Raw genomic sequence first — 16412 nt, 5'->3', positions numbered from 1 at the left:
CCATATCGTACAAACATTCTAGAGTCACCCCTGGCCCACCCTAAGGGCGATATCTCGAAAAGGCGTCCACCTATAGACCTAATGTACACTCCCTCTTAAAATGCTCAGTAACACCTTTCGTTTGATACCCATATCATACAAACATTCTAGAGTCACCCCTGTCCCACCCTAATGGCGATATCTCGAAAAGGCGTCCACCTATAGACCTAATGCCCACTCCCTCTTAAAATGCTCAGTAACACCTTTCGTTTGATACCCATATCGTACAAACATTCTAGAGTCACACCTGGCCCACCCTAATGGCGATATCTCGAAAAGGCGTCCACCTATAGAACTAAGGATTACTCCCTTTTAAAATACTCATTACCACCTTTCATTTGATACCCATATCGTACAAACACATTCTAGAGTCACCCTGGCCCACCCTAATGGCGATGTCTCGAAAAGGCGTCCACCTATAGACCTAATGCCCACTCCCTCTTAAAATGCTCAGTAACACCTTTCGTTTGATACCCATACCGTACAAACATTCTAGAGTCACCCTTGGTCCAGCTTTATGGCGATATCTCGAAAAGGCGTCCACCTATAGAACTAAGGATTACTCCCTTTTAAAATACTCATTACCACCTTTCATTTGATACCCATATCGTACAAACACATTCTAGAGTCACCCTGGCCCACCCTAATGGCGATATCTCGAAAAGGCGTCCACCTATAGACCTAATGCCCACTCCCTCTTAAAATGCTCAGTAACACCTTTCGTTTGATACCCATATCGTACAAACATTCTAGAGTCACCCTTGGTCCACCTTTATGGCGATATCTCGAAAAGGCGTCCACCTATAGAACTAAGGATTACTCCCTTTTAAAATACTCCTTACCACCTTTCATTTGATACCCATATCGTACAAACACATTCTAGAGTCACCCCTGGCCCACCCTAATGGCGATATCTCGAAAAGGCGTCGACCTATAGACCTAATGCCCACTCCCTCTTAAAATGCTCAGTAACACCTTTCGTTTGATACCCATATCGTACAAACATTCTAGAGTCACCCCTGGCCCACCCTAATGGCGATATCTCGAAAGGGCGTCCACCTATAGACCTAATGCCCACTCCCTCTTAAAATGCTCAGTAACACCTTTCGTTTGATGCACATATCGTACAAACACATTCTAGAGTCACCCCTGGCCCACCCTTATGACGATATCTCGAAAAGGCGTCCACCTATAGACCTCATGCCCACTCCCTCTTAAAATGCTCAGTAACACCTTTCGTTTGATACCCATACCGTACAAACATTCTAGAGTCACCCCTGGCCCACCCTAATGGCGATATCTCGAAAAGGCGTCCACCTATAGACCTAATGCCCACTCCCTCTTAAAATGCTCAGTAACACCTTTCATTTGATTCCCATATCGTACAAACACATTCTAGAGACACCCCTGGTCCACCTTTATGGCGATATCTCGAAACGGCGTCCACCTATGGAACTAAGGATCACTCCTTTTCAAAATACTCATTAACAGCTTTCATTTGATACCCATATCGTACAAACACATTATAGAATCACCCCTGGTCCACCTTAATGGGGACATCTCGAAAAGGCGTCCACCGATAGACCTAAGGCCTACTCCCTCTTAAAATGCTCAGTAACACCTTTCATTTGATACCCATATCGTACAAACAAATTCTAGAGTCAGCCCTGGTCTACCTTTATGGCGATATCCCTAAATGGCGTTCATCCATAGTACTATGGCCTATTCTCTCTTAAAATACTCTTTAATACCTTTCATTTGATACACATGTTATACAACCACATTCCAGGGTTACCCCAGATTGATTTTCCTTATTTTGTCTCCATAGCTCTCAACTGAGTATGTTATGTTCGGTTACACCCGAACTTAGCCTTCCTTACTTGTTTTTTTTTTTGTCATTTTCGGGTATTATACCAAAACAATACATGAACATTAAGAGGTAGGATTTTGGTAGCCTACATGAAAAGATCCCTGCATTTTCCGAAGTAGTTATTTGTAACATACCTTAAAGATTGGTTTCAAATTCTGGAAATTTACAAGTATGTTTGAAATAATTAATCAGTAGCTTTTCGGTGAGTTTTCCTTAAAATATAAAGGAAGATATTGGTATTTTCCCTGAAAATTATATATGCAATACCCTTTAAATTTATATAGACTACTGATGTTTTCCTTGCGAGTAACGTATTGTACAGGAAATCTTTTTCTAAGTTAAGCGCCTTAATTAACTTATGCAGATTTTATTTATATTTCACCGGCTTCCATGATGTGGTGGTAGCATGATCCGCCTACCACACCGAAGGTTCTGCGTTCAAGTCCCGAGCAAAGCAACATCGAAAATTCAGCTTCTCTGTGAAACTTCATCTGCCTTGCAGATGCCGTTCGAAGTCGGTATAAGAAAAGGTAGGAAATATTAAAAAGTAGCACGACGCAAATCAGCTTGGAGGTAAATTGCGCCAAGTATTTATCTTAATATATAAAAAACACGTGTCACAAGTTTGAGGCCAATGGACTCCGAAACTACTGAACCGATTTTGAATTTGTTTTGCAGTGCGTGTGTAGTTTGAGGGGGCCCGCGATTTAGAGGTACTATGATATTTTTTTTAATACAGGAGAGTCTTTAGTTGTTCCATGTGCAATTTTAATCCGAATTTCAAAAGCAACGAAAATCTGCATTTCGTTTTAATATTATAGTGAAGTGTGAAAAATAAAAACCTATATATATAAAAAGAAAGGCTAAAATGTGTGTTAGTTGGTCGCCGGTGTTTGAACAGATGCGTCTGTCGATTTTGTTCAAACTTGAATACAAGTTGCGTAAACCTCACGCGATGGTTACTACAGGAACAGGGTCTGGAGATATAGGCCAAAACGTGGGCCAGTGAATGCCGGGACAGTGTTTATACAATATGGATATCAAATGAAAGCTGTTGATGAGTGCTTTGGTACAGAGTAATATATTATCCAGAGACGGACTGGGACTGGGATTAGGACTAGGGCTGGGACTGCGACTGAGGCTCGGAGTGGGACTGGGACTGGGACTGGAATAAATACATACCACCCTCTGGGACAGGCAATAAGGGATGCAGAAAAATGAGAAGGAATTGTAAGAAGAGAAAAGAGAGAAGGAGGTTGAAAAAGAGATAGAATGAGACGAAGATGGAGATAGATGAAGCGAAAAAGACGGAGGGAGGAGTGAATAAAAGGATTAGGAAAAAGTGAAGAGGGGGAGGGCAGAGTCAGACGGAAAAAGCTTATTAAAATGTATGCAGATAGGCCAAATTTAGGGCGGGACAACGTCTGCGGGGTCTTCTAGTTATCTTATATATTACATTCTCGTGTCACAGTGTTTGTGGCTGAACTCCTTCAAAATGGCTAGACTGCTTCTCATGAAATATTTTGGGCATATTGAGTAGGCTAAAACGGTGAGGGTGGTCCACCATTTAATTTGTTCTTTTTTGGACAAAATTTTGTGTTTTTATTTTTGTATGAAACAACATTCACAAATACATACAACCCTGTAGGACTGGGACTGGGAAAAAATAAAAAAACTAGAACTAGGAAGGAGAAAGAGACTAAGAAAGAGATAGAGTTAGACAATGACAGAGGTATAGGGATAGATAGAGCAAGGACGGAGATACAGAGAAAAATTTAAAAGACATAGACTGTGAAAGAGGTGCAGAGAGAGGAGTCAGTAAAAGGGGACGGAGAGTGAGAGGCGACAACTTTATTTATATTTTTTCGTCTAATTGTCATGCAGCTGTCGTTTTGTGGTTTCCCGATTTCACGACTTGTGGCCAATTGACAACCATCTCCCTGTAGGTGTAATCTTCGACACCGTTCTTTCTAATCTACTCCCTCCATCGCATTCTGCTACGAAGGGCCATCTCCCTCCTTATTCTTTTGATACGAAAATCTGCTGACCTCCTAATGCTTCAAGCTGTATGCGTGTGTGTTCGTACCTAGAACATAGCGCCAAACTGTAACCAGTTTATTACCCGTAACTCAAAATCTTGGAATTCTTTGGAAAATGTCTTACCTTAATTCATATTCTACTCGACGAACCCTTCCAGAAATATTGCGATTTGGATTTGTAAACTTTTATTATTATATTTTCTTTTGCTTGTCACTTAAACATGCATATTCCTGGAAACGGTTGGTAATGAATATTTAATTGGGAAACTTTTAAATCCCACATTTTAATACCAACAAAACATATGTTATGGTTAACATTTGTTATTTGAATATGCTTATAGAAATGAGATTTGTGGAGAATGCGCGATTGTACAGATTTCTTATTCATGAGTGGATGTTGTTACAAATAACAAAACCCTCCACCTTAGCATCTGACTTATTTCATTTGCTATATGTAACTGCCCTGACATTTCAAAATAGGAAAAATTTCCAGTGATAGAAGAAGCCTACTACCGCCAGATATCTTGATCTTTATTCGGGCAATTACACACGCAGATAAGCTTAGAAACCTGCCTGCAGCTAGTATGATTTTCTCCAGCATAAATTAAAGACATTTCACGGAAGGGGATCACCCTGTCTAAACCCTCGTTTAGGAAAGGATCGGAGAGGTCTTTATCAATGCTGATTGAGCTATTGGTGTTGCTCAATGTCACTGACGTCAGTGGGCAGAGCGAAGAAGCGACTGCCGCGCCTTGTTGGACGGCCATAATGGTTTAAACGGTTAAGGGCCAATTAAGTAAGTAAGTAAATTTCGCTAGTTTGTGTGTTCATAATTTCGAATAATTAAGAGGTACAATAAAGTGCCTTCCCCATAAATTCAGAAAACAAAAATTAAAAAACACATTTTTTTAGAAAACAATAGTCAGATCCCATTTTCGTCTGCCCGTCTGACCGTCCGTTAACACGATAACTTGTGCAAATATTGAGACATATTCACCAAATTCAGTATACTTGCTTCTATGGCACAATAGATTGGTATTGAAAATGAGTGAAATCGGATTATATCCAAGCCCACTTTTATAAATATATTATAAATGTATTATAACTTTGATTGGATAACGGTTGGTTATACAGGTAAAAAAGAATCGAGATAGATATAGACCTCCATATATCAAAAACATCAGTATCGAAAAAAAATTTGATTGAGCCATGACCTGTCGGTCCGTCCGTTTGTCCGTTAATACGATAACTTCAGTAATTATTGAGATATCTTCACCAAATTTGGTACACGAACTTATCTGGATCCAGAATAGATTGGTAATGAAAATGAGCGAAATCGGATGATAACCACGCCCACTTTTAATAAATATAACATTTTGGAATACACAGAAAAGCTGATTATTTAGTAACTATATAACTAGTAAATACACCTAAAACGTTGAAATTTGATGTGTAGACTGATATTGAGACACTTGATAAAAATTTTAAAATAATTTCGAAAACGGGCGTGGCACCGCCCACTTGTGATAAAATCAATTTAACAAATATTATAAATCATAGATAACAACCGTTATCCCTATCATAACAAAATTCAGCAGAGCATGCTTTTACTATAAGGAATGCCTCGAAGAAAAATTAACAAAATCGGTTAAGGAGCACGCCCACTTTTATAGAAAAGATTTCTAAATGAGTCGTAGATGCATATAATGAGCTCTACCCCTGCGAAAAGTGCTTGATATTAATGGTATTTTACTTTCTAAATAGAATTATAACAAGCAGTTAGGAAATATTTAAAAATTTTAAAATGGGCGTGGCACTGCCCCTTTTCTGATTAAGAAATTTTCTATGTTTCAGGAGCCATGACTCGATGAAAAATAAACATATCGTAATAAAATTGGGTACACATAATTTCTTTATAGCAGGAAATATTCCTTGTGAAATTGGACGGGTTTAACCCATCCCTACACCCATCCCTAACCTACACCTACTTTAAAAGGGGTGTAGACTAGAATATTAAGCTATATCTTAGCGAAAAATAGTTTTGTATCAGTGGTATTTCACTTACCAAGTTTTATTGTAAGCGGCATTTGGGAGGAATTTTTTTTTAAATGGGTGCCAAATGTTACGTAAAAAGGGAATTTATCTGAAATGAACTCTACAATTTAAGCTGTCGCTGAGTATATAATATTCGGTTACACCAAACTTAACGCCCTTATTTGGTTTCTTCTGCATTTATGGGAGGGGGCACTCAATAAATTTACGCTTACATATGGCATACGGACTAAAGGAGCTACATCCTTTTCAAATCTCAAAACGATTCCTCGGTGCCTCAAAGTTTGTGGACCAAATAACAAAAAAAACAGACTGAGTCAAGATATATGTGCGCTTGAAAATGCATTAGAAAGCTAGTTTTTGACTTTTCAATGTTCAGGAAAGACTTTTTATTAACCGTACTTGTTATAAAAATCATCAGGTCGCATAGTCAATAAATAAAAAAATATGCTACAGACATGCTTTAAATTCTTCTATTCTGATTAACGGCTGAGGTATTGGAAATTTGAAGAATTGTTAGATTTTTCCATATATTTTAAATTCAGAATGTCTTCTGTTCTCACGAAAACAATCATTTGTCAATCTGCCCTTAATTTTGACTTAAACAAATACGAGCCGAATCCGTGTGGATCTTGCATAACAAAATACAAAGGTCCCATATCAAATATCAACAGAAATCAGCTGTTCTATCAATCAAACATCTATGAACTTACATGCGCTTGCGCTGCCATCTGGCGAATGTTAGCAACTGCCGGTAATGCAGTGTTAGTTCTAATTAATATTCACAATAGTGCCATAGTACAAATAGATTTCTTTGTGTGCTCACAATCGTTTATTTTTAACAAATTATTTTATTAAAATATATCTAAACAAAAGCATTAAGACCAATAATGCCCAGATCTCGCTAACAGCACTCCATCTTTACAACCAAAACTTTATTTATAGATTTGGATTCCAAATAAGAGCGAAAAAGGAACCTGCACATAAAAACAGCAAATAGAAATTTTAATATATAAAAAACACATGTCACAACATTTTCGGCCGCGATGGACGCCTAAACTACTGAACCGATTTTGAATTTGTTTTGCACCCCGTGTGTAGGGGGCCCGCGATTTAGAGGTACTATGACATTTTTCTTAATTCAGGAGAGTTCTTAGTTATGTAGAGGGTAATTTTCATACCCCTGGGTGGCTAGGGTCTCGAGATATAGGCCAAAACGTGGGCCAGTGAATGCCTAGACAGTGTTTATACAATATGGATATCAAATGAAAGCTGTTGATGAGTGCTTTAGTACAGAGTAATATATTATCCAGAGACGGACTGGGACTGAGACTCGGAGTGAGACTGGGACTGGGACTGGAATAACATACATACCACCCTCTGGGACAGGCTATAAGGGATGCAGAAGAATGAGAAGAAATTGAGAGAAGAGAAAAGGGAGAAGGAGATTGAGAAAGAGATAGAATGAGACAAAGATGGATATAGATGAAGCGAAAAAGCCGGAGGGAGGAGTGAATAAATGGATTAGGAAAAAGTGAAGAGGGGGGAGGGCCGAGTCAGACAAAAAAAGCTTATTAAAATGTATGCAGATAGGCCAAATTTAGGGCAGGACAACGTCTGCCGGGTCTTCTAGTAGTATATAAGATTAGCACAATGCAAAAGAAAATAAATAAAAACTTAAACCGAATATAAGCCAAACTCCTGCGAATGTGATACTTGCAGTTTTCTGCCAACTTAGAAGCACACTCCCACTTATATTTTTTTACTTAAACTTTAACTATACCACTCACTTAGTAGATTTTCACATACACATCGATCGATATACAAAATTCACTGCCAATACTTTCATCAATGTTGTAGAAATATTTGTTTTTGCTCCCAATAATATGTTCAATAAAAACAATAAAAATATAAAGAAACAGCGATTACAAAGTAAAAAAAAAACAAGCTTACCTTTTTAACTGAAGAATTTGTAGATGTGTTTATTTTTGCCTGAAAAAGGGGGGGGAAATTTTTAAATTAATACAAGCAAATATTATATTTTGTGTTAAATCTTTAATGCTTAGATTAGAAGTAAAACTCTAAGTCGCAACCGAAACAGAAGGCTTTGGTGTCAATTTTGCTATCGAAGCATTAAAACTCGCAAACCAGCTATCGGTTTGAAAAGTTATCGATTATTTATTGAAAGGTTATCGCTAAGTTGATTTATTATCATAAAGTTACTGACACATTTTTAAGAAGTTATTCTTTTGACAACGGAGTATTACCAATCTTTTATCGGCGTCTCATGTATTTATTTTGGAAAATTTATCGAAATTTTATCGATTTTTCAGCAAACAGGACATTCAGCGGACTTCCTCCTCAAGGCCAAATACTTCAAAATTAAAAATTCAAATATTGCAAAAAATTTTACAGAGACCCTTTAAACATAAGTTTAAAATTTTTGGGGCGGAAATTTGCAACTTTTTATCAATCCATTCTAATGTTAATGTGCAACTATTTCCGAATATATATCGGCCATACTTCTATAATCTTCGATAAAACACAACAAAAATTGTTTTATTCAATTTTGCTATCGATCTGTTATCGATGTCACATCGGTTTTTTATGACACAGATTTAATTTATTTATTATCAAAAAGATCTCTATTTAATTTCAATAAGTTATCGATTGGTCATCGAAAAGCTATCAATTTGTTTTCGAAAAGTTTTCTTAAATATATAGATTTGTGTGATAGTTATCAATTTGTTATCGAAAAGGCTAACGATTTGAAATCGACAATTTATCGTTTATTATAGGAAGTTTGCCAATATGTTATCGGTAGTTTACCGAAAAGTTATCGCTTTTATAACAAAGGTTATGGATTTGATATTCAAAAGCTATCGCCTTCACATCGGAGTTCTACCAATTTGTTTTCGACGTACTATCGATTTTTTATCTACAACTTATCGGTTTCATATAAAACAGATATCGATAATATGTCAATATGAAATAGTTGATACTTCTGTAACTAATCGATAACAAGCAATAGGAGACCAATAGGAATCCGATGACTTGGCAATAGCGAGCCTATAATTTGACGAAAATAACTCGACATCGATAACTGTCGGTATCGGTTGTTACTGTTAAGAAGCCGACGAAGTTCTTCTCAAGAAGTCAAAATTAATTTTTTCTATTAAAGCTGCCTCTATTTCGGGAGGTCTGGAAGGGAGCTAGGCTCGAAGCCGTGGAACGGAGGGATCTCTCCCTTCGACCGAGGGCTCTAGTATGATTGCCCTCCCGAGCTTCTTAGCCAGAGAAAAAATTCTTGATATCTTGAGATATTGCAACCCAAACCTTTCGACACATAATTGGTGAGTCCTTAGAGTAGAGGAAGCCGTTGGGCCACGTCGGAAAATGCCAATTCCGCAGTATCCACCGGTCCTCTCTTTGACATGAGGGAGGCTATCTCCTATGGTATCGAGCGTGTGGTCCTCATGATCTACCAAACCCATTCCAGGTGAGATAGCTCCTCTCCTCAGAGTCTGTTCCGGTGTGAAGAAATCCGCAGGTGAGCAGGGCTTCTGACCTGGAGAGCGAAAACAATGTTGGCGTCCCCCGATGGTGGGATCTGGCATCAGTGTTGGTTCTATGGTTGATAGGGCAAAGGAGGATCTCCTAGCCTCCGAGGGCGAATCATCGATGGCGCAATCTGTCATCATTGTACATCGTCTGCTTGAAAATTAATGAACCCATAGTAAAAAAAGTAAAGGTGTCTAAGTTCGGGTGTAACCGAACATTGTGTACTCAGCGTAAGCTACAATTGTACATTTGATTTCAGATAAATTTCTTTTCTACGTAACACGTGGCACCGCCCGTTTAAAAAAAATGTCTCCCCATTTCCTCTTACAATAAACCTTGGTAAGTGAAATATCATTGATTCGAAACTATTTTTTGCTAAGTTATAGCTTTGAAACGCGGGTCTACTCGATGGGCGTAAACTATAACTCATTTAATAAAAAGGAAAGGAGTACTGCCCAAAGCAACAATGTGCCCGCACTTCCTTTGTAACTACAGCGAGCAGGGACCCTTCGTTTTGTTGTTGTTCTGCTATGCAAGCAGAAGCGACTAAAATTGATTTGCGGTGCTTTGCTATTGTAGCTTAATAATAAAATAAAATAAATAAAAGAATACAGTACTTGCTGTACAATAATTTGTATTTATTGATCTTTGGAGAATTCTTTGGAGAATTGCTAGTGCTTGGAGTGTAGCCCAAAATAATAATCGTCCGAATAATTCGCAAACTCAAAGCCAAGTGAATTTTGTCGATCATCAAATAACAAGCTATACCATGAAATATAACGAGGGTTGCTAATTTGTGTTTTCAAGTATGCATTGAATGTGATGATTTTACGAAAACCCTAAAGGGTTGTATTTAACTTTAGAACATAGATTAATCTATTACAATTACTGTGGTAACATATAATTAATACAAGTCAAACAAATAATAATGATTTCAATTAAGTACGAACATACATAAATATATGATTGCTTCAGCTTATTATTCTAGTCTACGGCCCTTTTAAACTTGTTTCATATCTAAGTTGCCGTGGTCTTTAACCGATCCCGTCCATTTTTTATTAGAAATATTTTCTGCTATAAGGATAATATATCTACACAATTTCATTACGATATTTTAATTTTTCTTCGAGTTATGGCTCCCGAAACATAGAAAATTGCTTAGTCATAAAAGGGGCGGTGCCCCACCCATTTTCAAAAATGTTAATGTTTTCCAATTTAATGTTATAATTAAATTTAGAAAGTAAAATTCTCTTGATACAAAGCTCTTTTTCGTTAAGATATAGCTATAGAAAATAATAATTTTCTATTTAATTTTGATTAATATATTTAAACTTTATTTTTTAAAAGAATTTTTGATGACTGAAAATATTTTCATTTTTAATAATAAGCAATAAACAATCTAATAATAAAAAATTTAAAATATAACAAAGTATATTTATTACAAGTACATAAATAACCCTACATCTATACCCCCCGGTGAAACGAAAAATTTATTTTTTAAATGTTAGTTTACAGTGTATATTGATTACTATAAGTTGTTATTGTTGTTAGTGTTTATTTGTTGTAGCAGTTTTATGTGAATTAATATTAGTTAATTATAATATAATATATATATATATTGTTATTTATAATAATGCAATTGAAGAACCTAAGATGAGGATGAATTATAGTAGATTGCAACTTTGTGTGCATAATCATTAAAAAATTAAAAACTTATATTATGCAGAATATATGTTCAATACTCTGCATAGTTCATCCCAGTTGTTTGTAAGGAATGAAAAGTTGATTCCTTTAATTGTTTGAGGGTGAAATTGTCATTGATTCATGTTATGTTAATGAGTATAAATTGAGTTTTTAATATGATTTACATTGCAATTTGAAATGTTGATATTTAGGAAAATATTTCGTTAAAATTTATTTTAAAAAATCTTTAAGAGATTTTTTAAATTTTTTTTTTTATTAACAACAAAAATTGTTAATACATCCCAGAGCACGGGGAATAAGTGTCAATAAAATATGACACTATGGCAGCATTGCCATCAAAAAAAGTCCAATTTTCACATTCATTCTGCAACAGATGTCGCAGTGTTGTGAATATCAATTGGCAAGAACCAGAATAGAAGTTGGATTAATGAAGACAAACAAAAAACCGCTGTGATGGCTGAATGGTTATAGCAGCGGCACCGACTCTCACACCTGCTCTCTGAGGGCACAACTCATCCTGAAGGAATACAGGAGCAGTGGGAGCATATCTCCAAAGTACTTCATACTGCCGCCGAGGAAAAAATTGGTTACCGGCGGCCACGAAAAAACAGCTGGTATGATGAAGAATGCCGCGTTGCAACCGAAAGAAAAGACGCTGCCTACAGGGCTACGTTAAAAGCGAGCGCGACAAGAGGAGTGTGTGAACGCTATCGTGAGTTGAAAAGGGAAGCGAGACGCCTTTTCAGGAAGAAAAAAGCAGAAGCAGAAAGGCGTGAGTGCGAGGAGCTTGAGCTGCTAGCCACCTGGAATAACGCCGGAAAATTCTACCAAAAAATACGGCGACAGACGGAAGGTTTTAAGACCGGGGCAAACTCCTGTAGGAATGAAAACGGCGACCTTGTAACTGATGTCCAGAGAGTGCTTAGATTATGGAGGGAACACTTCTCTGCTCTCCTAAATAGAGGCAGCAATTCACCGCGCAGAGATGAAGAACCCGATCCCGCAATCGATGATGATGGAATATATGTCCCCCCGCCCGATTATGACGAAGTTAGAATAGCAATAACCAGGTTGAAAAACAACAAGGCCGTGGGCGCTGATGGATTGCCTGCGGAGCTATTCAAGTTCGGCGGCGAGGAGTTGGTAAGGCGCATGCAGCAGCTTCTTAGCAAAATATGGGCGGACGAAAGCATGCCCGACGGTTGGAATCTAAGTGTTCTTTGCCCAGTCCACAAGAAGGGGGATACTGCAAAATGCACCAACTATCGTGGAATCAGCCTTCTTAATATCGCATATAAGGTCCTTTCAAGTGTATTGTGCGAAAGATTGAAGCCCACCGTGAACCGGCTGATTGGACCTTATCAGTGCGGCTTCAGACCTGATAAATCTACCATCGACCAGATTTTCACAATGCGCCAAGTCTTGGAAAAAACCCGTGAAAAGAGAATCGACACACATCACCTCTTCGTCGACTTTAAAGCCGCCTTCGACAGCACGAAAAGGAGCTGCCTATATGCCGCTATGTCTGAATTTGGTTTCCCCGCAAAACTTATACGGCTGTGCAAAATGACGTTGAGCAACACCATCAGCTCAGTCAGAATTGGGAAGGACCTCTCCGAGCCGTTCGAAACTAAACGAGGTTTCAGACAGGGTGACCCCCTATCGTGCGATTTCTTTAATTTGATGCTGGAGAAAATTATACTAGCTGCAGAACTTAACCGCACTGGAACAATATACTATAAAAGCGTACAATTACTGGCATATGCTGATGACATTGATATCATCGGCCTAAACACCCGCGCTGTTAGTTCTGCTTACTCTAAGCTGGAAAAAGAAGCGGTAAAGATGGGTTTGATGGTGAATGAGGACAAAACGAAGTACCTGCTGTCATCGAGCAAAGAGTCAGCGCATATGCGCCTTGGCAACCACGCTACTGTTGGCAGCCATAATTTCGAAATAGTAAAAGACTTCGTTTATTTGGGAACCAGCATCAACATTAGCAACAACATTAGCACTGAAATCCAGCGAAGAATCAATCTTGCCAATAAATGCTACTTTGGACTAGGTAGGCAATTGAAAAGTAAAGTCCTCTCTCGGCGAACGAAAATCATACTCTACAAGTCACTTATCGTACCCGTCCTGCTATATGGGGCAGAAGCATGGACCATGACAACAGCAGATGAAGCGGCTTTGGGAGTGTTCGAGAGAAAAGTTCTTCGAAAGATTTATGGACCTCTACGCGTTGGCGATGGCGAGTACCGAAGAAGATTTAATGATGAGCTGTACGAGCTATACGCAGACATCAACATAGTCCAGCGAATTAAAACGCAGCGGCTGCGCTGGCTAGGCCATGTTATGCGAATGAAAGATGATGCTCCGGCCAAGAAAGTGTTTCTATCGGAACCCGCCTATGGAAGCAGAGGTAGAGGGCGGCCCCCACTCCGTTGGAAGGACCAGGTGGAAAACGATTTAAACTCCCTTGGTGTGACCAATTGGCGCCGGTTGGCGGAGCGAAGGAGCGACTGGCGCGCCTTGTTGGACGGCCATAACCGTTTAGACGGTTAAGCCCCAATTAAGTAAGTAAGTAAGTAAGTAAATGGATCTATACAACGAGCTGTTCTAAATTTTTTCTTTCTTCTATTCTAATTTAATAATTTTTTCAATTAAGAAAAAATTTATCACAACAATAATAATGATAAAATAATTATTGTTAGGCCTTGAGCTCAATTCGAACCCACGATTTTTTAAAATTGTACAAATTTGTTTCATTTTTAAAAATCAAAGTTATTTCTTTTTTTTTGTAGTGGATTGTGTTATTTTCGATTTGAATATGAATTAATTTGCATTGCGGTGTTTGTATGTCTATTGTTGTACAATATTTTATATGTGTAGGTGATATATATTCTTGAATATAAACTGGAGAAGAAGTGCGTATAATTAATATAAATAAAAAATTGACTATTGTTTTAAGTCAACTAATTTTTTTAGCAATGTAACATTAGTATTCTAAATGGAATTATTTTGTTTAGATTAAATTTACATTTCATAATGTAACAAAAGATTGAAGAAACAAACTTTCTAAAATAAAATATGAGTATTAGTTGTCGAAAAATGCAAAAAATTTGAACAATACAGCTCACTAAATGGTAAGATCATTATACTGGTACTACTAATTTATGTGTTATATTTATTTTGATATTTTTAAATTTTAAAAAAGTTGAATTTTCAAAAATAAATAGTTGTAAGTTACACCAAGTTTAATATAGCTTTTGAGAAATTGAAGCGATTCAGGCAATGTTTCGAGAAGTTTTTTAGATAAATTAACGTATGTATCTAATATGCTCTGTTGAAAGATATTGCATTGTCATTACAGTCGTTAGTTAGACGACATGGGCTAATCAAATTATCTGCACTCATGTTATATGAACTATTTGGTATAAACGAAAATGCCGATGATGTCGATGATAAAGAATTTGTATCACTTTGATAAAGATGTTGTTGTTTTTCGATACAGGCACACACACCTTCACGTAATGTTCATAGAATACGCGTAGTTTGGATTTAATCGGATTGCCGTCGATTTGTAAGTTAACAGCGAAATTTTATCCTGGATTTTCGTAATTTTGTTATGGTGTAAATCGAGAATAGGTCAGAAGGTCAGAAGGATCGTTGGTAGGATCGCCAGATATAGAAAATAATAATTTTCTATTTAATTTTGATTAATATATTTAAACTTTATTTTTTAAAAGATATTTTTGATGACTGAAAATATTTTCATTTTTGATAATAAATAATAAACAATCTAATAATAAAAAATTTTAAATATAACAAAGTATATTTATTACAAGTACATAAATAACCCTATAATAGCTAATTATTTTCATATACGACCCTTTTAAAGATCTTTTATATAAAAGTGGGCGGTGTTTTTAACCGATCTCGTCCATATTTTTTAGAAATATTTCCTGCTATAGGGAAAATTTGTGTACCCAATGTTATTACAATCAATTAAGGTTTCTTCGAGTTATGGCTCCCGAAACATAGAAAATAGCTTAGTCGTAAAAGGGGCGGTGCCACGCCCATTTTTTAAAATTTGAAATTTTTCCTGTTTACTGTTATAAATCTACTTGGGAAATGAAATACCATTGATATAAAGCTCTTTTTTGCAAAGATATAGCTTATTTTATTCGTCCACGACCCTTTTAATCTTTTATATAAAAGTAGGCAAGGTCCTTAACCGATTTCGTTAATTTTTCTTCAAAGCATTCCTTATTGTAAAGGAAACGTCTCTGCCGAAGTTTGTTACGATAGGGTTAACGATTTTTGATTTATGATTAATAATATTTGTAAAATTGAATTTATCACAAGTGGGCGGTGCCACGCCCATTTTAAAAATATTTTTCAAATTTTTATCAAAAGTCTCAATATCAGTCCACACGTCAAATTTCAACATTCTAGATGTATTATTACTAAATAATCAGGTTTTTTGTGTTTTCCAAATTGTTATATATCAGATAAGCTCGTGTACCAAATTTTGTGAAGATATCTTAATATTTGCTCAAGGTATGGTTTTAACGGACAGACGAACGGACGAACGGATGGACGGACGGACGGACGGACGGACGGACGAACATGGTTCAATCAAATTTTTTTTTCGATACTGATGATTTTGATATATGGAAGTCTATCTCGATTCCTTTATACCTGTACAACCAACCGTTATCCAACCAAAGTTAGTATACTCTGTGTGCAAATCACGCTGAGTATAACAAGGATTGTATCCTCAAACAATAAATATTTTAACAAATTATTTTCAACTTTGCTGACATAACTGAAGGCTTATGTACATTTTAGTACATATATAAAATATGAATAGCTCTATTTGAAATTCTTTCATGGTTTAATTTAACTTCATTACTAATTAATTTTGGTGACATTTTTGCGTTCTGCATAATTCTATCCCGTAACCATATACCAGATGTCAGCAATATACTTTTTTCCGTGTATGTGGAGAAAAAGTAAACAGTTTTATACAAAACATAACATATGTAGTGTAGTCGTTAGGAGCCCAAGGCTACGCAAAAATTTTAAGCATTCATTTTACTTATGCAAGTACTTATGTGTTTGTACGTATGCATAGTTTCATT

General features: G+C 36.7%; 1 protein-coding gene across 6 annotated transcripts in view; it reads right to left on the bottom strand.

Moving 5' to 3' along the window:
- The window catches only part of 5-HT7 (5-hydroxytryptamine receptor 7), a 361000-nt gene that overhangs the window by 198887 nt on the left and 145701 nt on the right, over positions 1–16412 (bottom strand). The window contains exon 3 of one of the 6 annotated variants that reach the window (XR_010949138.1): positions 7742–7992. The exons of the other annotated variants lie outside the window; for them this stretch is intronic. The gene's annotated coding sequence lies outside the window, so the exon portion shown is untranslated. Of the gene's footprint in view, positions 1–7741; positions 7993–16412 lie in introns of those variants that run through there. 6 annotated transcript variants of the gene reach the window in all.

This window comes from Eurosta solidaginis, chromosome 1 (assembly GCF_040869045.1).
Source record: "Eurosta solidaginis isolate ZX-2024a chromosome 1, ASM4086904v1, whole genome shotgun sequence".
NCBI lineage: Eukaryota > Metazoa > Arthropoda > Insecta > Diptera > Tephritidae > Eurosta > Eurosta solidaginis.
Note: the sequence above shows the minus strand (reverse complement) of the source record. Positions and strands in the feature narration are given on the sequence as shown.